Source organism: Hemicordylus capensis, chromosome 1 (assembly GCF_027244095.1).
Source record: "Hemicordylus capensis ecotype Gifberg chromosome 1, rHemCap1.1.pri, whole genome shotgun sequence".
Taxonomy (NCBI): domain Eukaryota; kingdom Metazoa; phylum Chordata; class Lepidosauria; order Squamata; family Cordylidae; genus Hemicordylus; species Hemicordylus capensis.
The window spans coordinates 427,607,158-427,632,109 of NC_069657.1; the positions used below are offsets into that span (position 1 = coordinate 427,607,158).

A 24,952-nucleotide genomic window follows, 5' to 3' on the forward strand; every position below is an offset into this window, starting at 1 on the left:
TAATGTAACTGAATCAGTGGTGTACTGCTACCCCAGTCCTGAACACAATTAGGTATACATAAATCTCATTGATTTAAATACAGTTTATTACCACACACCCAGGAAGGAAGCTGCCATATGTCAGACCATTGGTCCATCTAGCTCAGCACTCTCTGCGCTGACTGGCAGCGGCTCTCCAAGGTTACAGGTGCCTTTCCTACCTGGAGATGCCAGGAATTGAATCTAGGGCCTTTTGCATGCATTGAGCTATGGCCCCATCACTTAAGGGGAATATCTTACAGCTCTCATATGGAATCTCCCATCCAAATGCAAACCAAGGCAGATGCTGCTTAGCAAAGAAGTCAGTTCATGCTCGCTACCACAAGACCAGCTCTCCTCCCCAAAAGAGAACAGGCTGTGCTAGCAGCCACAGCCTGAATATATATTCTTAAGAAATCAAAGTAGCAGCCTCATCATTAGTTCCTCGATCAACTGAATGACATTCACTAAGGCACTCATGCAAAACAAGCAAATACATGCTAAGTATGACACAGCAGCCATACGGCAAGCTCAGATTCTGCTCTTGCCAGCCTTTATTTTTCTCCCTCCTCGCCAATATTTATTTAAAATGCATCATGTGGTTGCTAATCTAGGAATGCAGACCCCTAAGATGAGCACGCTGCTGTTTGCACAGAAGCCTCTTAATTTCCTATTATTCACTTTCCCCTAGAGGATGAGAAGTTAAGTTGTCTTGAAGCAAAACTGGATTTAAAAAAAAAAAAAAAAACACACCATCATTTTTGGAATCTGGCTTCATTTGCATGTTATTCAGGAAAAGAAGGCATCACATGATGTCGTGTTGCACTGTCACCCAGGCGTGGATTAATGCATAGGCAACATAGGCACTTGCCTATGGCGGCAAATTTTGAGGGGTGGCAAATTTTGAGGGTGGTGTCAAGTAAAGGACTTGGGTCAGGGGAAAGTTAAATGATTTTTGCTAGCTTTTTAAAAACACCACTGTGCAGTTGGGATAGCGACGAAAGCTCCTTCCATAGTCCCGCCTGCCTCCCAAATGACAGGTCAGGCCATTTTCTGCCCATTTCAGCACATTTGAGAGGCAGGTGGGCCCATGAGAGGAGCTGTCTCTCTGCCGGCATTTTTAAAAGGTGGAAAAAGATTTAATTCCCCCCTCCTCCCCCCTCCAAAGCCCTTTACTTTTAAAGGGGAGTCCTTGCTGGATTGACCTTTACAAGGATAGCCATTGAGCCCCTCAAGGCAGGGCGGCAAATCTTTGGTTGCCTATGGGCGGCAAAAAGCTTAATCTGACCCTGCTGTCACCCTCATCTTGTAATTTCTTACATCAGAGTCATTTTCATAAGAGACACAGAAAGCTGCCTTATACTGAGTCAGACCACTGGTCCATCTAGCTCAATATTGTCTGCACAAACTGGCAGCATTTTCTCCAGGCAGGAGTTGCTCTCAGCCCTATTTTGGAGATTCCAGGGAGGGAATATCCTTGCCAGAGCAGCCCCATCCCCTAAAGGCGCTCTTACAGTGCTCACATGTAGTCTCCCATTCAAATGCAAACCAGAGCAGACCCTGCTTAGCAAAGGGGACAAGTCATGCTTGCTACCACAGAACCAGCTCTCCTCTCATTTGACACTTAGAGCCAACACAGATAAGGAGGACTGAACATTTCCTGATCAAAATTGCCATTTAGGTGATTCGCCCTCTGGAAAAATGAAAAATCTTCTGTTGTGCTGGCCTTTTCTCCCCAGTGGTAGGGCTGGCATCAGAGCTTGTATCATTAGTCAGCTGCTGAGGACCCACAACCCTCAAAAGTGTCCACCGTTGATCCCCAAGACCACCTCTGTGCTAGTGGGTGAATGGAACAGATTCCAGTGGTTCAGTCTGGATTTGAGCCAGATTCGAACCAGACTGCCAGTCCGTGAGCTGGTTTGAGTTGAATCAGCCCCCCGTTCAGTTTGATGGTCATACCAGTCTGGAACCATTTTGAGTGAGAGGGCAGGGCACCTACCACCAGTGCCGGCTTCTCTAGATTCTTGTCTTGGTCTGAGCCTCCAGTTCAGCAAAGCAGCTGGAACCCCAGGAATGAGGCATGCCCTACTTCCAATCTTGGAAACTATTTGCTGAGATTGGGTGTGTTATATGAACCCACCAATCTCGGCATATTCTGCCCTAGTTGCAGGACATCTGTCCCTCATTTCAAATCTAATTTACAGGTGTCTGGTTCTGTACTGCAAGTAAGGCAGAATATGCCAGGACTGGTGGTTTCATACAATACTTCTGATCTTGGCATAATTTATTGTGGCTGGGGATGATGGGAGTTGTAGTACAACAGCTAGAGAACCAAGGTAGCCTATCCCTGCTACACAGGATGGGTCTCTTTATATTATCTGCTTACAGGGACAGTAAAAAAAACATTCTGGTAAGAACTAATCTGCCCAAATTCCTTTCACTTTCATCTTAATTGATAATTACTATCCTTACAAATTAGTCCACTTCAGCCGTAAACATACACACGTCCAGGATCTTAGCTCTGGGTGGATGACATCATCACAAACTACGCCATTGAGTTATCCCTACAGCTGCAGCAAATTTGGTTCAAATTGGTTAGCTCATTTATTTATTTATTTAACAATTTTTTATTCCACCTAAAACTTACATCTCTGGGCGGTTTACAACAAAGCAAAACAGACAGAAAAAGTTAAAACATTAGTTAAAACAAAATAAATGACCACAGAAAAATTAAAACACTACAACAATTTAAAAATTTTAAAACAATGTTAAAACTATTAAACAATCTTTAATTAAAAGCCTGGGTGGACAAATACATCTTTAAAGACTTTTTAAAAGTTGTCAGAGATGGGGAGGCTCATATTTCAGCAGGGAGAGCATTTCAAAGCTTCGGGGCAGCAGTGGAGAAGGCCCATCCCTGATTGGCAACTGCAGACGGACCTCTCCTGATGATCTCAATGGGCAGTGGGGTTCATGACAAAGAAAACATTCTTTTAAATTGTGCCTGAAACGTTTACATGTCTGCCATCTTGAACTGGGGTGAATGACATCATCACAAACTATGCCATTGAGGTGTGCCTAAGTGTCCCTACAACTGTACCAAATTTGGTTCATTTTGGTCCAGGTATTGCGAAGTTGATGGGGACGACGACACACACAATGCTGGGTGATCTCATAAACTTACTTTCCTTAAGAAAAGTAGGCTAAAAAAGAAAAATGCATCCACCAGTTTGAATTAAATCCACCTCCCTAGGAACGACTGTTCAAGCAATATTTTCTCCATTACTACTTGCTATTTTCTCATATTACATATTTGCAACTATATCCACACATTCTAAAATACAGCTAGAAATAAGAAAAGGAATCCATTCTGAAACCCCACTCTTTGTACTGTCCTTTAAAAGGTTGGTGGGGGGGGGGACCTCAACAATTCCCTGGTCTCTTAATGCATTTCCCCCACCAAAGCAACATTGCAATGCTTTTAAATAACATCGACAATTTGCTGCTTCTTCAGTGGGAGTCAGGTTGGAAAGCAGGTGGGAGAAGCGATTTGTATATTCTCCAGGACTCCTTAACTGTTCTGCGGTGGAGATTCAAAATGTTCTCTGAAAGGGAGGGAGAGGAGAGGAGAGAAATCCCAACTGAGATGACTGTCTTTCTCTAAGCCTTTCCAATCACAGGCTAGCAGTTAAAATAATCCTCACCTACTGGGCATCCAGTGGAGTTGATCTACCTTTTCTGTTGGGAGGTTCATCTCCAGTCAAGCTTGATTAATCTGGTGCGAGCCCTGAATGATCGCAAATATAACGCCGAACAGCTACACCTGTTTATCGAGTCAGCTCATTTCCCCTCCCCGGCTCCACGCTGAAAAGCAGCATTAATTAAAACAGTAAACAAACGCGCTCCTATTCTAAATCAGAGCTGCAGGCAACGGAGAGATAACTTAGACTCTTGAGAAGAGGGATTTTCAGTTAATTTATGGAATCGACTGTCATTCTCAGGGCAAGGGGGCTTTGCTGGGTAGGGAAATTGGAGCAGACAGCCAGTGTCTAAACACTTCTTTTTCACAGAATCTCTCCATTTTTCTCTCTCCTCTTCTTTGATTTTTTAATCGGTTTCGCCTGAATTTGTGTGGCTTGAAATGTCTTCTGTGTCTTCCTCCCCACAACATTTTCTGACGAATGGCAGATGTCTGCTCACCCTGTGGTTAGGACATAAGAACAGCCCTGCTGGATCAGGCCCAAAGCCTTTCCAGTCCAGCATCCTGTTTCCCACAGTGGCCCACCAGATGCCTCTGAGAAGCCCACACACAAGCCCATGGTTGCTTGCCATGGTGCATGTGACCATGAAGTGCACATGGTTTTACTGGGTCTTGGCTTTTCATGGTACAATTTTTTCCATCAGTCGCCGACTCGCCACAGCTGAGAGTCTACTCACGTGGTTACATATGCAGAAAACGCCCATAAGGTGGATAGCCATCAGGAGCATAACTGGTACAGCAGCTACAATCGTAGTTGGAGAAGGCAGACATGTCCACAGTCACTTATGCATTGATGGACTAATGCAATGTGTTTTATATGGGGCTGCCCTTGAAGACAGTTCAGAAGCTTCAGCAGGCCCAGAATGCTGCTGCTGCAAGGATGCTCACAGGCACTAGTAGTCACTTCTCGAGGATCATGTCTCCTGTGGCAGCTTTACTAGTTGCCAGTCTACTTCTGGGCTAAATTCAAACAGCTTGTTTTTATCTTTAAAGCCCTACACAGCTTGGAGCTAGGGTAACTGTTGGACTGCATTCGCCCAGATGATTCTCTGTTCATCATCTCAGGTCCTGATCATGTCCCCGCCACTGACTGAAATTTTTGTTGACTTGAGTTGAGACTTTCTCAGCTATGACCCCTTGCTCTGAAATGTCCTCCCAGAAGAACTTCAACATGCTCCCTCCCTGAGGGTTTTTGGAAAAAAAGTTAACACTAATTTGTTTAGCGAGGCTTTTAAATGTTTGCATGACAGTCTGATGGGTTTTTGATTTTTTTAAATTGGGTCTGTTTCAGTTGATTTATTAAGTTTTACCAGCCTGACTAAGACATTATGCTGTACAAGTGTACGGATGTCTGTACATTTGTTTGTGTGAATGACTGTACATGTGTTCATTTTAGAAGTAGACCTGGATACAGGCCCTTCAAATGCATAGCACAGATAGGAAGTGTACTTCTGTTCCTTCATTTAGCATAACATGTGAATGACTGTACCTGTGTACAGATCTGTGCCTGTGTACACTGTACACTCGTAAGAGTGTTGAAAATAAGATGTGTGGGCCCTACTCTCTAGCATTTTATCAGTTTTATTGCTTTGTTTATAAATGTATACTGTTTTTAATGTTTTATCTGTTTTATTGTTGTGAGCAGTATTGCACTCGAGAGGCAGGCTATACATATTTTACATAAATAAATAATAAAGGTAAAAAGAGCTGCTTTAGACCAAAAGTCACTGGGTTCATCCTTATGTTTCTTCTAGTGGCAAGCCAGATGACCCTGGCAAGCCAGGGTATGAAGGCAAAAGGCTCCTTTGCTTGTCATAACTAGTAGTCACAGCTATACTACCCCTGCCTGAACATGAAGGTTCCACATAGCCAGTGACTATCATAACTAATAGCCAGTGATAGAACTCTCTTCCATGAATGCGTCTAATGATCTGCTTTTAAAGCAACCTAAACTAGTGGCCATCGCCACATACCATGGCAGTGAGTTCTATAAATTATCTGTTGTATAGCACCCTTAGATGTTCCTCTGATAGGGTTATGCATAGTGTGATGTCTCATCAACACATACCGATCACCACAGTTCCTTTCTCACACAAGTGATGAACATGCATGGGTAAACCAGCAGCCTGCTCTCTCAGCCTCAGTTTCCCTATCTGTAAAACTGGAATAATGATGCTTCTGGAAGGTACGGGAAATGATCTTCAGCACTAAATTCCCTTTGTGCTTGGAAATCCAACCCCTAATTAGTGGCCAATACCTTAAGCTTGAATTACTCTGCTATTAGGTTGTGAGAGACTTCCCCTGTACTAGTTTAGAAAAAGCTCACAGCAAGAATATGCTATATTTAAAGAACTGTTGGCCCAGGAGGTGATTTGAATTGCTACCACTTTGTTCCATGTCACTCTTTCACTCTTTCTCTCTGTGATTGTTTTGCAACTCACATTTCTGTTGGGACTCTCTAACTTAGGTAATTAATATATTAGATGGATGTTTTATTTTTATTTCAGGTTGAGATTTCGAATTCTTCCATTTGCAAAATCACAATCAAATTGTAGTTTTCATAAAATTATAGACAGTCCAAAGCAGAAAGATAAATTTCCTCTGTAAATCTTTGTCATTTCAACCTCCTTGAGAGAACAGGAAATGTGTAGTACATATTTCAAGTCATCTTGCTTTACTTGGTGGCAAAGCCAGTAATCATGTTGACAAATTAATGGTAGAGAATTAGTTGTACAGTAAAGACTGAAACTGTATTATGCAGTACATTGTCATAAAGAGATATAAAACAATAGGAAAATAAATGTAAATGAATTCAAGCTGGTGACATGTAAAACATTTAGACTGACATCTGTACACTTAACTTCCAAAGCTGCTTTCTTCATTGCAGATAAAATCAGAATTAGGTGTGAGAAGAATTGGGGAAGAAAGTGGGAAAGTGAATCCTTTCTTGTTCTACTAAGGGGCTTGAAAGAAGTGAATTTCCATGAGCCAATGTGATACAGTGGACAGCAGGGCAGTCTGATCCCTATTTCCTGCTTTAGTTGTCAAAGTGTAAATACTGTATTTACTTGAATCCAAGACTAGGTTTTTTTCTAAGTTCTTTGGTATTAAAAATCGGGTGGAGGGGGTGTCCATCTTAAATTCATAGCCCTGTTCTTTTGAGGTATATTCTGTCTTTAACCTCTATTTTTAAGGGGGTCATCTTGAATTCAGAATCATCTTCTATTCAGATAAATACAGCAATGGTTTATTTAGATTATAGCAGAGGTGGATTGCCCGAAAGGACCAACTTCCCCCTGCATATGAACCTACCTGTAGTTTAAGATCTTCTTTGGAGGTCCTATTTATTTATTTGTTTGTTTATTTATTATTTAAAATGTTTGTACCCTGCCCCTCCAGTACACTATTGCTCAGAGTGGCTCACAACATTAATAAAATAGATACAATGTAGAATAAAAAACTAATACAATTAAATAAGTTAATAGCAATAGCACTTACATTTATATACCGCTCTATAGCTGAAAGCTCTCTAAGCGGTTTACAATGATTTAGCAATCATTCTGGGTACTCATTTTACCGACCTCGGAAGGATGGAAGGCTGAGTCAACCTTGAGCCCTTGGTCAGGATCAAACTTGCAACCTTCTGGTTACAGGGCGACAGTTTTACCACTGCGCCACCAGGGGCTCATTAAGTTAAGTTAAACAAGTTAAAAGACCACACTAAAATGACATTTAAAATTACAATTTTTAAAAGTTTCAAATTAAAAGTTCTTAAAAAAGATAAAAACTGAGAACTGTAAAAACTAAAGAACATAGGAAGCTGCCATATACTGAGTCAGACCATTGGTCCATCTTGCTCAGTGTTGTCTACACAGACTGGCAGCGGCTTCTCCAAGGTTGCAGGCAGGAATCTCTCTCAGCCCCATCTTGGAGATGCCAGGGAAGGAACTTGGAGCCTAGATACTCTTCCCAGAGCAGCTCCATCCCCTAAGGGGAATATCTTACAGTACTCACACTTCTAGTCTCTCTTTTGTATGCAACCAGGGTGGACCCTGCTTAGCTTAAGGGGACAAGTCATGCTTGCTACCACAAGACCAACTCTCTTCCCCTTATATCTGGTATAACCTACCAGATATAAGCAGCAGCTAAAACATTTAAAAGCCTCTTGATGTGTTTTTAATTGCTTTTTTAAAAAAAAAATGAGGGAAGGAGCATGCCTAAACTCTTCAGGAAGGGTGTTCCAAAGCTGAGGGGCCACCACCGAAAAGGCCCTGTCTCTAGTCCCTGCCAACCAGATATCTGTTAGTGGCAGGGCCATGAGCAGGGCCTGAATTGGGAAGCAGAGGGCCCTGGTAGGTTCATATGGGCGAATGTGGTCCAAAGCCATGTAGAGCTTTAAAGGTCAATACCAGCTTCAGATCTCTTGCTGCTTGACATACAGCAGGGCATTACGAAGGACAGCACTTTCTTAGCATGGGACCAAGACTTTGGGACTCTACCCAAGGGAACAACACTCAGCCCTCTCTTGAATATATGAAGCTCCCTTACACTGTGCGGACTGAGCAAGGCAGATCATTGATCCCCCATGCTCAGTAGTGTCTACACTGACTAGTAGAGGCTCTCCAGGGCATCAAGCAGGAATTTTTCTCAACCCTACCTGATGCTGGGGATTGAACCTGGGACCTTCTGCATGGAAAGTAGGTGCTCTACCACTGAGTCGCGTTTTCTCTTTGTTGGGTGCCCAGTTCTAGATAAAGATGGTTTTTATTCCAGAGCGCGTTTGGTGCTCTCTGAGGTTGAGGGATTTCCCTCTGATTCATCTGCTGAGTTGTGCTGGGTTTTTCTGCTAGATATTCTGCAGCTATGTTTTTGTTGTCACGTTTTGGCTTCTGATCGGCTGATTATTGTTTGCTGAAGTAGTTTGTGAAAATAAGTTTCTGGTCTCCTTTTATGTATCTGTTTTTTTACAAAGGTTTTGTTACACTGCCTTGAGGAGCCCATGGCTCAAAAGGTGGGGCATAAATATTTTAAATGAAACACAGTGAAATAAATTGTATGGAAAAACATGTCATTGCAAATACCCACCCCTGATCCCTTAGTGTGCTGCTTTCCTAGTGTAAAATTTCACTAGTTGCAGGGAAGCATATTACTAGAGCTTTGCTGGATCATACCAAAGGTACACTGTTTTATTCTACCCAGAAACTTTTATGTTTTGTTTATCCCAGTGGCGATCCTGTAGAAAGTGTGTAGGGTGGAGTCAGAAAAGAAAAGGTAGGGAAAGGAGATGAGGAAAATAGAGTTGTTTCTGAATAAAGGTAAAGTGTGCTGTCAAGTTGGTGTCGACTCCTGGCGACCACAGAGCCATGTGGTTGTCTTTGGTAGAATACAGGAGTGATTCACCATTGCCATCTCCCACGTAGTATGAGATGATGCCTTTCAGCATCTTCCTATATCGCGGCTGCCCGATATAGGTGTTTCCCACAGTCTGGAAAACATACCAGGGGGGATTCGAACAGGCAACCTCTGGCTTGCTAGTCAAGTCATTTCCCTGCTATGCCATTAGGTGGCTGAATAAACCTTTAATTACATCTTCATAAGATTAATTTGTGTTTGTGAGGGGAGCAGCTATAAAACATCCACCTAGTGTGGCATCTTGTTTACCATAGTGCCTCTGGGAATCTCACATGCAAGGCATGAAAGCAGGAACTTTCTCCCACTGTTGCTCTCCTAACCCTAACCCTTTCTAACTGATCAAAGAGGCACCTTTTTAAAGTGGTGATTTTTCTTTATTTGTATCTATATAAACTGCTTTGTGAACTTTTGTTGAAAAGCGGTATATAAATATTCATCATTGTCTTCTCCAGCAACTGGTATTCAGTGGCATTCTGCCTCAGCCAGGAGGTAACATATATCCACAAGGTCAAGTGACTTTATACTGCTTTTATTGTTTTACTGTTGTCAGCTGCCTGAGTGCACCACTGTACTGGAGGGGCAGGGCAGAAATATTTTAAATAAAGAAGAAGCTGAGCTATGGGCAGCAGTCCCTAGGGGGCACAATTCCAAAGGCAGGCCTGGGAGAATCAGGCGCTCACCAGGGGTTACACCAGCCAGGAGGAAGGAACACACCAAGGGTCAGAGTCAAGTAGTCACCAGGACCCAGAGGGTCGGACAGAAGCCAGGCATCAAGAAGACGCCAAGCATCACACCAAGCAGGAACAAGACAACACAAAAGAACCTTAATATTGAGCAGCGTTCCTTCTAACAGGGATTCCCAGATGTTGTTGACTACAATTCCCAGAATCCCCAGCTCCAATGGCTTTTGCTTGGGGATTATGGGAGATGTATTCAAAAACATCTGGAAATCCCTGTTAGAGGGAACACTGATACTGAGGCAAGGCCTACCTCAGCCAGGGAGCCTTTTATACATCCTGCTACAGGAAGTGGCTAATGAGTGGCTTCCTAGGGTGGGGCTTGCTCAGGGTTTCAAGGGCCTCAGATTTTGCTTGCAATGGTAGCAGGCTGCCACAAGAGGCAGCGAAGTTCAGGACTGCCAGGGCCTGAGAGGTTGTGACTGGTGTTTTTGGTTAATCCATTCCTTGATCCAGGCCAGCTTTTGAATGGTGCTTTAGTTACTTTTATTCCAGTCCTGGAGTAGAGGCGGAGCTAACAAACAGCCAGCAGCAAGAGCACTGAAGGCAGACTGCACCTGCCTCTCTATTAATAATATCTGTCTCATTAAACCGTTAATAGGCCTGATTAAACTCCACTGCCTTGTCCTTGCATACCACAACTCTTTCCTCTGGATTCTACAACTAATCTGCCAATGTACCTTTGATAGGATGGTACCTATCAAAGCATTCCATGTACAGGGCATTCAGATCATGCAGTGGCTTCTCTGATACCAATGAGCTTGTCTAAGCAGGTGCTTGAAACTTAGTGCCAATGCTCCACAGCTGATAGCAGAGAATTCTACTACTACTACCACCGCCTCCACCACTACCACTATCATCGTACTGCTAAACATGAAATTGGGAGTTCATGCCACTCAGAAGTAATGGCATTATTGGAATTCCTGAGTCTAATCATTCTCTTTCAGAGCTAAAACTAACCATCATAGCGTCCAATATTTCACAGATGATAATAAGGAGAGTTGTCTGACGGATACAATAGATATTTAAATACCGCTTTTCAACAAAAGTTCCCAAAGCGGTCCACACTGATAGAAATAAATAAATAAAATGGCTCCCTGTCCCCCCAAGGGCTCACAATCTAAAAAAGAAACATAAGACAGACACCACATCCACTGGAGAGGTGCTGTGCTGGGGCTGGATAGGGCCAGTTACTCTCCTCCTGCTAAATAAAGAGAATCACCACGTTAAAAAGGTGCCTCTTTGCCCAGTTAGCAGGGGCACCACTTTACGTGCTTGTTACATGCTTTTACATGCTTACATCTCTATTCACAAACCACAGATGACTGCCTGAAGGCCTCCAGCCCTATTACACATTTCTGAAGGCTATTTGCCTGCCCTGTGCTATATTGGTTCTGCAACAGCTAGTCCTATCACAGGCTTTCATATTTCATAGCTCTAAATAAACTTCACCTGATGCAGCATAAGATGGCAGCCAGTGCCATATCGACATGGTGCCTTAGCGACTGCACATGTGCACTAAGGTAAGGGTTGGGGGAAGCCTCTAGTACGGCTCAGAGAGCCAGAGGAGAAGGCTGAAGAACGACAGCATTAGTGCAGGAAAGCACACTTCATTCATTCATTCATTCATTCATTCAGAAAGGCATTCCCCCATAATCTCTCCCCCAAAGCAAATCAGGCAGGGCCAGCTCCAGATTTCGGGGCCCTTAGTCAACTGTTCTCCGTTTCCCATTTCCACCTGAATGGGAAAATAGAGACATGTTGGAAGGTGTGCATGAAGCCTATGAGCACAGAGGTAGTTTAATGGATCAGTAATGGGCCCTTCTGGGGGTCCTCAGCAGTTGCCCAACAATTATGACCCTGGCACTGGTTTGGAAAACAAGAGACAAATTAGGGACACTGTTTTACCAGGAACAGGTAACAAAAATAGAGACAGGAACAGTTGGAGCATAAAGACTATTAGTATGCTCATGTTCCTGAGCTGTACAGCTTTAGGCTGCAAGTGGGAGGAGAGCTGGTCTTGTGGTAGCAAGCATGAATTGTCCCCATTGCTAAACAGGGTCCACCCTGGTTTGCATTTGAAAGGGAGACTACATGTGTGATCACTGAAAGATATGCCCCTTAAGGGAATAGGCTGCTCTTGGAAAAGCATCTTCATGCTTACATGCAGAAGGGTTCCAAGTTCCTTTCCTGGCATCTCCAGGATAGGGCTGAGAGAGACTTAGGCTGCAAACTTGGAGAAACCGATGCCAGTCTGTGTAGACAATTCTGAGGTAGATGGACCAGTTGTGTGACTCAATATAACGCAGCTTCCGATGTTCCTAAGTGATTCTATGTTTGAATGTTTCCCCATGATAACAAAAAATCTCTGCACATACAAAACTAGTATGTCAGAGAGAAGGATCTTAGCTGAGCCTTCCTCAGACAAACTTGGTTCCTGTGTCCAAAGAGGAGTTTTTCTTTTTAATGGGATTGCATTTAAGCCATGTTGTCTCTCCCCTGCTACTTGAGGTGATACATCTCAGCAAGAGATATAGCAGCTGAGGCTTGTTGGTCATGTTGCTTGGTTCACAGCCTAATTTCCCCACCTGTAAAATGGGAATAATAGGGATTTGTTTTCTAGGATATTCTGAGGAGAAACACAATTGCTATGTGGAGCATTTTGAGGGTTGAAAGTGCAGTATAACTGCTTATAAACATACTAGGTGTATGTTCCAAGCTGAACATAAGAACAGCCCTGCTGGATCAGGCCCAAGGCCCATCTAGTCCAGCATCCTGTTTCGCACAGTGGCCCACCAGATGCCGCTGGAAGCCTTCAGGCAGGAGTTGAGGGCATGCCCTGCTGTTATTCCCCTGCAACTGGTACTCAGAGGCATCCTGCCTTTGAGGATGGAGGTGGCCTATAGCCCTCTGACTAGTAGCCGATGATAGACCTCTCCTCCATGAAGTTATCCAAACCCCTCTTAAAGCCATCCAGGTTGTTGGCTGTCACCACATCTCGTGGCAGAGAATTCCACAGGTTGATTATGCATTGTGTGAAAAAGTACTTCAGTTTGTTGGTCCTAGATTTCCTGGCAATCAATTTCATGGGATGACCCCTGGTTCTAGTGTTATGTGAGAGCGAGAAGAATTTCTCTCTATCTACTTTCTCCACACCATGCATGATTTTGTAGACCTCTATCATGTCTCCCCGCAGTCATCTTTTTTCTAAACTAAAAAGCCCCAGGTGTTGTAGCCTTGCCATAGTTCCCCCTTCTCCAAATCCATGTCTGAACCAGCAATGGAACCCTCGCAACAACATTTTATATATTTATGGGTTAAAACACATGTTTATTCTACCTTTCTACCTCATGAAAGAGTGTTTGATAGATCAGAACATACACACTAAGGTGCTGTCTTAATAGAGGAGAGGATAGAGAAGGAGAAGGGGAATGGAACCACAACAAAATGTTGCTGTATATTCGTGGTGTGCATGTGTTGCCTGAGCATGGTGAAAGTTTCAAGCACCTTTCCCCCCTCAGAAGCAGAAGGGTTTGTGACTGTCTTGAGAAATTTCAAGCTGAGAAATTCTGTCTCTTTTTGTTCAAGCCCTCCTTCTCCCCTCACTATTGAGTTGCATTAGCTCCGTCTACTTGGTTGTCTGTTAACTGCCCTCTGAGTTCGTGTATATTCTGTTCCATAAAGTTGCATTGGGGCAGTTTGGGGGGAGCTTCACCCCTTGGGCCTTTTTTCTACAGATTTTTGTAAAACTGATGTATTGTGGATTTTAAGGTTTAAAATTATTTTTATGGAATTTTATTGTATTTTACCTTTTGTAAACCACCTTGGGATGGTTTGTGAAAGGTGGTACAAAAATTGAACAATAAAAAAGTAAATTTATTCACACATGCATGCACATACAGTTATTCACACATTGGGCTGGTTCAGGCCCACACGATTAGACAGGGGACAGACTGAGAACGTGCCTATTGTGAGCAGGGCAGAGCTGTAATAGTGTAGACGGGTTCAAAGACTGTGTTGAGCGCTGTGTCGGAGAGCCACTGAGCCTCCGGGAACAGCCACTGAGCTCCCTGCTGACTCCTTCCCCTGACCAGAGTTCCTGGCACTTCTGCTGCTGGCCACCTTCAGTCGCCAGCAGCCGCCTCACCAGGCTTGCCAACGTTCCATTGCCTGAATACGGGACACAAGAGGGGTGTGTGTGTGTCTTGGGAGCGGGGTCAACTGTGGGTGGGGTCATCCTGGAAGCCTGAGTAGCAATGCATTTGTAACAACAACCACCAAACAAGCCCCATGATTTCATAAAGCTTCTTGTTTGCACAGACCATCCCACGTAGACATAGACACGTCCATCCCATGTAGACGAACCCCTGCTAACTTGGTAAAGAGGCACCTTTTAACCTGGTGATGCTCTATATTTAGCAGGGAGAGAGTAACTGGCCCTATCCACCCCCAGCACAGTGCTTCCAGTGACTGTTGCTGGTGTCTATCTTATGTTTCTTTTAGACTGCGAGCCCTTTGGGGACAGGGTTCCATCTTATCTATTATATTAATTCTCCTGGGTGTGCCTTGGAATGTGCGTCTACGGCACCCAGCTGATTGGCTGGGCGGCCCACTCTCCCCTCACTACACTCCTGATTGTGTTCCAGGGACATCCCAATACCCTTCCAGCATGTCCCTTTATTGTATGGGGTGGCTGTTCAACGGAAAAGCCATTTAGATGAATAGCCGCCACCACCCCATGTGACAAAGAGGAGATTACCTTGGCGTATCCTCTTTCTAATCACATGAGCTAGTAATGTATTAGAAACATAGGAAGCTGCCATATACTGACTCAGACCATTGGTCTATCTATGTCAGTATTGTCTTCACAGACTGGCAGCGACTTCTCCAAGGTTGCAGGCAGGAATCTCTCTCAGCTCTATCTTGGAGAAGCCAGGGAGGGAACTTGGAACCTTCTGTTCTTCCCAGAGCGGATCCATCTCCTAAGGGGAATATCTTGCAGTGCTCACACATCAAGTCTCCCATTCAAATGCAAACTGGGTGGACCCTGCTTAGCTAAGGGAACAAGTCATTCTTGCTACCACAAGACCAGCTCTCCCATTGTCCATGGGCTTGATCCAGCAGGGCTGTTTTTGTGTTGTTACAGACAAATTAATAGAGGACAGGTCTATCAATGCCTATTAATCTTGATGGCTACAGGCTACCTCCAAGTTCAGAGGCAGGATGCCTCTGGATACCAGGATCAACAGTAGGAGAGAGGACATGCCTTCATTTCCAGCTTCTGGGCTTCCCAGAGGCATCTGGTGGCCCACTATGGAGAACAGGATGCTGGACTAGACAGGTCTTGGATGACTTGACAGGATAATATACAAGCTCTCCAACTGCACATGCGCACATCATCCCTGTCAGAAGGATGTAGGCATTTTGCTAGTTAATAACAACAACAGCAATAACCAGAGGAATAGATGTAGCTCACACAAGTCCCTAAGCTTGGATAGACATGTTAACCCTGCTAACTGAGCAAAGAGACACCTTTTAAAGTGGTGATTCTCTTATATTTAGCAGGGAGTAAGCAACTGGCCCTATTTAACCCCAGCACAGCATCCCTCCAGTGGCTATTCTGGTATCTGCCTTATGTTTCTTTTTAGATTGTGAGCCCTTTGGGGACAGGGATCCGTCTTATTTACATCTTATTTATTTTTCTATGTGAACTGCTTTGAGAACTTTGGTTGAAGAGCAGTATATAAATATTCGTAGTAGTAACAGTAGTAAATTGGACCACAGCACCAGCAGTTCGCACCATGGGAACTTAGATGATGCTATAAAAAATTGTCCTTACTAAATCTTTTTTTTTTTTAAGTGTAGTGACAGTTGGGAGGATTTTATGTTATCCCATCCCTCAGTCACTCAAAATCAGCACCAAAGTGTGATAGCTCTCAGGGCCTCAGCCCTGAAACTTTTAAGAGCACTACTGTGCGGGCTAATTATAAGGATTCTCTTTCCTGGTATGAAGGAATGTATTACCTGCAGCAAAGGATGCATGAGCGGTCAGGAGCCAGGGGGGTGAGGAGGAGGAAGCCTAGCTGAATGCCACAGTGAACTGAAGTCCTAGCCCTAGGTTTATACCCACAATCCAGGCCCCTGCTGGGAGACTAATCACTGGGCCATTCTCATTGCTGTTGTCCAATCAATTCCTGAATAGCAAAACTTCACAATGCAGAGTATGAATTAGAAGGAGGGGTGGGTGGGGTGGTGGAAATAAATGTGGGTGCAGACTTTTTTCTTTCTTTCTTTCTTTCTTTTTTTTTTTGCAACAATACCAAACCGAGCCTTTGAGAGAGGACAACGGATGGACAAAGGCACGGCGGAAATAGGAGTAACTTTTGGAGGCCTTCGGAGCTCTTGTCAATGAGAGTTAGCGCCATAATGGTCGCATTGGCCCCTCTTTTGTACTGCAGAGCCATTGTTTGGGAGGTTTTTTTAAAGCCATAAAATGGGACATTTTTTCTTGTTGTTGTGCTTGTCTGGAAAATACTGGCTATTGCCCTGAATTGGACCAAACGGTTCCTCCTTATGTGTTGGGTAGATTTTTGTAATTATTCAGGCCCCATGTAAGTACTTACATTTCTCTCTCCCTCCCTTCTCTAAAGAACAGAAAGACATCTTGAGCCGCACAGATGTCAGGTCTCTGTTTTAAAATTTAGCTTTGTTTACCCAACAGAATGGAATTCATTACAATGCAAAAATGGCTCAATTTGGTGACCTTTTTTTTTAATTCAAAGTGTTGACAATATCAAAAAGCTCATTTGAAGGTCACAGGTTTATGTATCTATTCTATTAAGTGTTTTAGAAAATTCATATGGATGCCAAAAGTGGAATATGTGCAAACATACTCTTCATTGTTTACCCTAACCTTGCCACTATTATTAAATAGATGCATGTAGCAAAAAGCATTAAAAGCTATTATGAGCAAGGAAAACGTTGGGGTTTTTTCCTTACTTGAAGACTTTTCATTTTAGCCTCTGATCTGCAAAGGTCACTTTCTAATTCTTTTCACTTGGTTGTTTTTATAACTTTTGTATTTCAAGTCTAAAAAAAAGCTTTGGGGGACTTTTTTTAATCCATGCAAGTAGTAATTTATTTCATTACATCTGAATGTTTTACATGTAATTCCAACAGACATTTTGATGATACAGTATTTCTGCTTTAAAAGCTGGGGGTGGGGTGGGGCTTTAAATTTTTTTAAAAATCAAGATTTGTTCTATCTGATCTTGTTTTTAAATTAGCAGAATTAATAAATCAGTAATTGTGTAACTCATCCTTGGATTAGAAAGATGTTTTAAACTGCAATGATTTTAGTTTTATATCTGCATATGATTTGAAAGGCCTTTTCAGCTAGTTATCTGCAGCTAATATTTAACTGTTACTTAATTCCACTAATTCTCAGCCTTTTGTTGAAAGAACTTTCTTAGCTGGATCTTGTTGCTCCGTTCCATGCTAATTGCAGCTTGCATTATATAAATGGCTTTGTAAAGAAAACTATACCCTAAACCTGGAAAGTTGCATGTTTCTATTTGCTCAAACTTGATGTACTTATTTTGAGAGGGTCATTGCAAGGAAAGCTGTATAGGCAGTAAGAATGTCCCGTATAATAAGCTTAAACAGAACCTTTTGTTAAGCCTAGTATTCTCAGGCCTGAAAATTAGGCCTCCTTTTCCTAACTGCAAACTGAAGTGGTTCATTACTGCAGCTTCCTTTTCTAGGGCTCGGCCCAGCCATTCCCAGTACTCAAGGTCTGTAACTTCCTTAAAAGGAAGAAGGAAAACATGCCGCACAAAGGTCTTGTTAGCACTTCCTATGCGAAATTAGCAGCTTTCTAAAAGGTACAACTCCAATTACCTCACATAGTGGGGACGCACACAAACCCAACAAAGACTCCAGTCTTGCAAGTGACATTCTGTCTTTCTAGAGTTACTTCCCTAATTAGGAGTGAAGAAGCTCTATTCTAGTGAGTGCATCTATTTACAGTGAGGCACAATGCTTTAACTTGAGCGTCCTCCTGAAAGACCAGTGTTAAAAAACACAAGTGCTCTTTTGGCAAAGCTGACTATGGAGACGCACCACATTCCTAACGGTTACACCCTCAAAAAAAAAAGGAAAAAAAGTGTAGCTCATTTTTTTTTCCAGTATTGTTCACACTTCAGGATTCATTTTGGACAATAAAGCTTCTGGCCAGTGAGCTCTGGGAATTACAGTGGACAATAGAGTCGCATTCTTAAGAGTGTCTAATGATGGGGGGGGGGGAAGAAAAATATTTATTGCTTTTGACAGTTTCACAAGGGGCAAAAATCCTTGTCGTGGTTAAAGTTTCCACAGCTGTTGGAGGAAAGGGTGGCTCCTACAGACTAAAACAGTTCAACGCCTTTGTTTGGGAGGCCAAGCACCAAGGGCCAAGCTGTGAAATTAAAGATTAAGTTCATTAAGGTAAGAAAAATGTACCAGCATTGTTGTTGATACAGGTGTAACTACAAGGTCTGAATCCCTCCAACCTATTTACATATAGCTTGCTTAATACAGGAACTGGCCTACCCTTGTGTACTGAGTGGTGTTTTGTTTTTTTTAAGCATCATTTTTATAGATAGAGGCTTACATGATGAGGAAAATTACTCAAAATAGTCCTTTGGAATTAAAAGGACAAGTTAGGCAAAGCCTAACCTATTCTTTTAATTTCAGTGGGATGAGCTTGAGTAATTTTTTCTCAGTTGCCTAACTTGTCCTTTTAATGTCAACAGGACTTCTGTGAGTAATTTTCCTCATCATGTCAGCCAATGGCTTGTATCTCCACTTCCATAGTCTTCTTGGAGAACAGAACTAAAGGATATTTCTCCTTGTTTCTCACGATAACTAAGTTTAATAATGTACGTCTGCTCTGGTTCATATTATTCACTTGTTATCCTTTTCTCTTCCACCCTAACATCTGCCATCTTCCTCATTGCCTGTTTTAGATTGTAAATTCCTTGGCGTATGGAAATGCCTATTCTTGGCTTATGAAACTCTGGTGTAAGTTCCATGTACACCAATGAGGCTGCACAAATAAAAATGAAGAGGTGCAGTGTTGGTTTCGAACTCAAGATATCCATACACACATGCATGCACACACAATCAACTTTCCCCTATAATGGTTTTATCACAGATGGCTAGAATCTGGAATACTTTCTTCGCTCCTTCTCCTTGTTTTAAAAGGGTGCTTTGAAACATCATGTTTTATTATCATATCATATTATTTATCATCCATTATTAACATTTCTTCCCTGCAAGTTCTGATGTCAGAACAGTGAAGTTTAAGTGGCAGATGGTTGGGTTGTCTGTTCTTCTCCCTAATGCTCATGTCATGCACTGTTCAGAAAGGGAAGTGGTCACAGTCACTTCCTGTAACTAAAATTATTCTGTTAATGATTAGACCTTCTATGTGATCCATACCCAGGAGTTAGTAGTAAAATACATACCACGTAGGATCTTCTGAAGCTCATCGATATGAGGATTATGGTGCAAGCCAGTGTGATTCCTTGAAAGATATCCGTGGAGCATGCATCTGAATTAATGTGCTTAGGATCAGGGTTTCTATTAAATGTAGATCGAGTTGGGCTTGACTCTGAAGCTGTAAATCACTTGAATGTAATGATTTCAGCATGATATTTAATGTGCTCCTTCTTAAGCAATTAGGCTATAAAGTTAGTTTTAATGCTGTAACAAATCAGATGGGTAGGTAATTAGCATTACAACTTAAGAGCTTTTGTTTGCATTCCTGTATATAGCATCATAAATGCAAACCAAACTCCAGAGAGTATCTCCTGTCATCCTTGCATGTAGGTGCACGATTGTTTTGTAAAGGTTGCATTTTTAAAACGATGATTCCATTTTCATTCATGAGAAGAAAGTGCATTTTAAAGTGGACTTTAAGCTGACTTTTCTGCAGTTGCACCCATATGATAGTGCCGCTCTATAGGAGTGGCTGGCTGAGACAGTATTGTACCATGAATAGGGCACAAATGTTCGCATATCTGTCTATACTCTCCTCCTCCCATGTTTAATGTTCACGAGAAGCTTTAAAAAGACATTTTCCCTAAGTCGCGGCTTCCCAATTCTAATGTTCTCTCTATATTTTGGAGCCAGGCCTGTTTTAAATAACTGTCCCATTGTCTCTCATTCTGTCTAGGGCTGAAATGAAATTTTATCTCGGATTGGGGTCTGATCCTGCTCAGCAGATGTCAGTCACAAAATATCCATTGACTTTGGCAGCAAGTTGATCTGTCATGGTTTTTTCCATCAGTTTTCCGGCTACAGATGCCTTAGGAGAAAAGGTGAATAAGCTTCAGGATGTGGCAAACAAGAGACCTGCTAACTAACAGGAAAATCTGCTGTATCAAAGAGTTTTTTGTTTAGACCCAAAATAATTCTCTTCCCCCCACCCACTCCCCTCCCTATGGTTTTTGCGACAAACAAGCAAGGGAGCTGATGTCTTTGCAAAGGGGAACCGCTGAAGTGACTTGTAATCTACCAGTCACATTTGTATAAGGTAGGCTCAACCCTCTCTTTTTTCATGTGTGAATAATAGATTCTCTTTTGCTACATAAAGAATTCCGTGAAATGGCATTGCCAAGCAAAACATACCTCCATTTAAAACCAATTTGGCATTTTCATTACAGATGTTTTCAGTATCCCATATTTATGCAGCTGTCCACTCTTGTTAGGAAAAGGTGCACTTTTGTGTCACTCTCCAGTGATCACTTGGTACATTTGGAAATACACCGGTAAAACTGTGTGGGTATTTTTCAAGCATTTTTCCTAAATACATCTTCAGTCTGTTGTAAACGTTCCATATCTTCATATCTGCATTGCTTTTTAAAAAATCTATTACTGTTAGACCAGTCTGGTACATTCTGAAACTAGTCGAGATATATGCAATAATTAAATATCAATCATTGTGCAAGGTTTGTGTCTGCTCTCTCTTTTTAAATTTCATGGAAATATATATTTAGCTGACAATTACAATGAATTATCTACCAAATAATTTTTCATTATGCAAAATACTTTTTCTCAGGAAAGAGAAAGACTGACTCACCTTGATGTTTTTTGGGATGAAGGGGGCTAACCCAAACACACATCTTTTCAGCATTCATTTGAACAGGAAAACAAGATTAAAATGTTTGCAAAGATATTAGAATGTTGGAGGGCATGTTTTTCTAGAACATGCTTCTGATGGAAATATAAATATAGGCGGTTACTACTTTCAAGCAGTGACTTGGTTCCAAATATAGAGTTAGATATACTGTGTTTCTTCTTATAATCTATCTGCAGACAGATATCAATAATGATTTGGAAGGGGTACACATGCAAATATACATATATCTCGGCACATATGCAAAATGTTTCTGTGAGTACACATATTTACAAACTCAGAGGTGTTAACACCATGTAAATTTTAGAAATACTTGTATGTGTACCTTTGATAAGTTATATTTGACAAACACCCTGAACAAAATATATGCACCTGGAAGCAAGAATCCACTGATTTCAACTGAATTTAGAATTTCAACCAAATGATTTTGTTTGTTTAGAAATACCTAGTATCAGGGACTTTAATTATCACTTTGCAAAAATGTATAAGGCTTTAACAATTTCATCATTTAAAAAATTGTTAATAAGAATTTAAAAAGCAACGTCCATCTTTTCCTGTCCTGTTATTAACACAGAATGGCAGTAAAATATATACTTTTAAAAATTTGGCAAAGTTGTACAGTATGTTGCATTTTCATTTTTCAGTTACATTTGGCTAAGTTGTGATTTGAAGCAATTGAGATGTTTTGGTTCCCTTAGACTGCAGTCCTAAATGTGCTTACTAAGACGTAAGCCCTATTTTCAGGTAAACGTGTAGGATTGCACTGCACATCTCTGTGTTTTGCTAAGTATACCCTTGACTCATTGCATATGGTCACTAGGGTGTGTTTCTACACCCTATGCTCGTTATATAAACTGCATAATTGTGACAAAGAACAAAGTAAAATTGTAATCATTTTGTGTTTGATTCTGAACTATTATTACGTCTTATTAATGGGCTACAGGAGAAAGGCTACAAATGTGAAAGGCATAAAGTGTAGCATAGAAAACTAAAATACATTTCCAGTTTCCAGGTACATAAAATTGAGGAAAATGTTCTTAGAATTTCTGCTGCACAGCATTTTTTTCCCTGCCCAATGCAGTCTTGTATTTCTTCTGCTCCTATTCTGAGGATTAGCAATTTAACTTATGTATTAAACATATCTGGCAAGCTTAATCTAAGAGTCATTATATATGTTTTAATAGCAAAATGTGACATTGCCAGACACAATTTTAATATTTCTAAGATACGCTTCTCTTCCTTAATAGCATGATTAGCAAACTTACTTCAAACTGAGGATAGTTTTAAGAATCATATTGTGGATAGCAAAATATTCAAGACACTTTCCCACTCTTTTAAAAAAAAAAAAGTGTTCTAGATTTAACTAGATTTCTTGAAACCAGTTTCTTATTTTTAAAAATAATTGCTAAGAACAAGTACACAAACTTCCCAATATTTAATCCCTAATTTGAAGGTCCTGGAAGGATAGATAGATAGATAGATAGATAGATAGATAGATAGATAGATAGGCCTTAGACTGTGAAATACATATTCACCGATCTTTGATAGTGATATACTCTCCAACATTTGACAGAAGAAAATAGATGTATTTATTTTACAATATGTAAATAAGAGTTTCATATTGAACATTCCAACAGCCACTTTTGTGTGGTCTGATGGCATGCCCTACCTAAATAATTTTGAAATCTTAACTTCAAAAGTTGTGCTTGCTTTTCTATGGAAAAGTTACAGCTTGGATCTTTCTCTCTGCTTAACAGTTCTGCGTCTACAAAGGATGATATAGATTTAAAATGACATGCTCCATATCTTACTGAAAGGCTGCTGAAAATGGCACCTCTACGTAGCGATTTCCCCCTCTCCCCATAATATGTCAGAACAATCATCCCATGATGAGATGTCATCACATTGTCTGTTTCCCTCACTATTGACGCTCTCACTAGCATCAGCCAATGATATGGACCATGAGTGGGGCAATTCACAGTGTAGTGATGTCACTTCATGGAGTGGAGTGTTCCTAAAGGTGATGATGAAGATGGAACATGTGATCTACGGCAAAGCTATTATAAGCAAAAGCTCTGTGGAGCTTGTAATGTGTGATTTTGGCTGCTGATGCAGTTTCTCCTACCTGACCTCTCTCCATCCCATTCTCAGCATCCCATTGCCAACCTCATATGATGTGGGGGGAAATATGAGTCCTGATGGCTCCAGCAGACAGGAGAGGAAAGGAAAGGTGAGTGATAGAGAAGCCATACTACAACCTTGGTGGCTGTGAGACATTAAAGAGACAGGTGGTTTCTCTGAGTTGCAACCAAGCAGCTGTAATTTCCATACATCCCAAAAATATTTTGATGCCATAAATCAGGCCTGTACACCTTCTGACATGAGATGGGGCTTCAGAGACAGTGAAAGTGCCAAGCACCTAGTAAACAATAAAACATAGTTGGTAATTTGTATTTGGCTTTGTGGATCACAAATTGTGGAGGCCTGTCATAAATTCAACAACACTTTAAGAAAGGATAATATTGTGAACTTGGCACAGATACAAAAAGTTCACTAATGATTTGAAAATGAAAATAATTCTATTTTATATGTAAAGAAATATTTTAGAACTAATGAAACTAGCATTCAGTTTGGGCACAGTGTATATCTGTAGAACATAACAAATATATCAGAAGCAAATGAAAATAATGACATGTGACCAGATTATCTAACACTATCAGTATTCCAAAATCCATTTATTTTTCTTCATATGCCACATTTTCTCTCTATGGCAGGGTTACCAGTTGTGTCACCAGTTGTTGTCTGATGACAACTCTCAACATCCCCAGGCACAATTGTGCCTGGGGATGATGGGAGTTGTAGTCCAACAACATCTGTGGATCCAAGGTTTAGAAGCTGTTCTCTGTGGCAAACTAATCCATCCAGCCATTTCAGAATTATACCACAACGTGCCCCAAGGCTTTGGAATGCTCTCCCTGCTGAAATAAGAGCCTCCCCATCTGACTGCTTTAAAAAAGTCTTTAAAGACACATTTATTCACCTAAGCTTTTAACTGGAACTGTGGTTTAAATTGTTTTAACGTTTTAATTCTCGTTCTAATTTGTTTTATGTTGTGAATCACCCAGAGATATATGTTTGGGGCCACGTACAAAACAACAAACAGATTTGTGAACTCACCTTGACAGAATTCATGGACTTAATACAGAAAAGAAGCAATATTCACTTGTAATCAATATCAAATTAATTTCCTAGGTGTCACCATTTCCTCCAGTGATTCAAAAGGTGTCCTGAATCAGTCTTCCTCTAATTCTAACAATATTGGCTTCACAGCAGGGAAATGCTTGACTAACAAGCAGAAGGTTGCCAGTTTGAATCCCTGCTGGTACTATATCGGGCAGCAGCGATATAGGAAGATGCTTAAAGGCATCATCTCATACTGCACGGGAGGAGGCAATGGTAAACCCTTCCTGTATTCTACCAAAGAAAACCACAGGGCTCTGTGGGTGCCGGGAGTCGAAATTGACTTGATGGCACACTTTACCTTTACAGCCTCACTGAGCTTCAGTTTTCTCCAGGACTCACTCCTAAGCAAAGTATTCAAAACTAGCTGAACCCGTACAAAGCATCTGTGTGCTAGTACTTGTTTGTTCCCCTTGCCCTCACGCCACAGCCCCCTCACACCAGAGACCTCCCCATCCTCACCTGAGCCCTGCACACATACTGCCACATCCCCTCTGCTATCATTGCTTCTCACCCAGTCTCTCCCCACTCCCACACCCTCACTGCCCCCCATGACATTGCTTCTCTCCCACTCACCCTTCTCCCACCCATCCCTGGTGATGTCAT

At 41.7% G+C, this 24,952-nt stretch overlaps 2 long non-coding RNA genes across 7 annotated transcripts in view; one reads left to right on the plus strand and one right to left on the minus strand.

The window, feature by feature from the left end:
* LOC128351933 (uncharacterized) overlaps nt 1-24,952 on the plus strand; it is a 33,462-nt gene that overhangs the window by 4,194 nt on the left and 4,316 nt on the right. For 2 of the 6 annotated variants that reach the window (XR_008320119.1, XR_008320121.1), the window contains 3 exons: nt 18,295-18,411; nt 20,144-20,503; nt 23,258-23,336. This is a non-coding gene — a long non-coding RNA (uncharacterized LOC128351933). Of the gene's footprint in view, nt 1-11,393; nt 16,539-17,825; nt 18,412-20,143; nt 20,504-23,257; nt 23,337-24,952 lie in introns of those variants that run through there. The other 4 variants (XR_008320123.1, XR_008320122.1, XR_008320125.1 and 1 more) reach the window with 3 other exon arrangements.
* On the minus strand, nt 16,683-24,908 carry LOC128351940 (uncharacterized). The gene is made up of 3 exons (XR_008320130.1): nt 20,599-24,908; nt 19,434-20,275; nt 16,683-18,382 (listed from the first exon to the last, which is right to left on the minus strand). It is a non-coding gene; the product is annotated as an uncharacterized LOC128351940 (long non-coding RNA).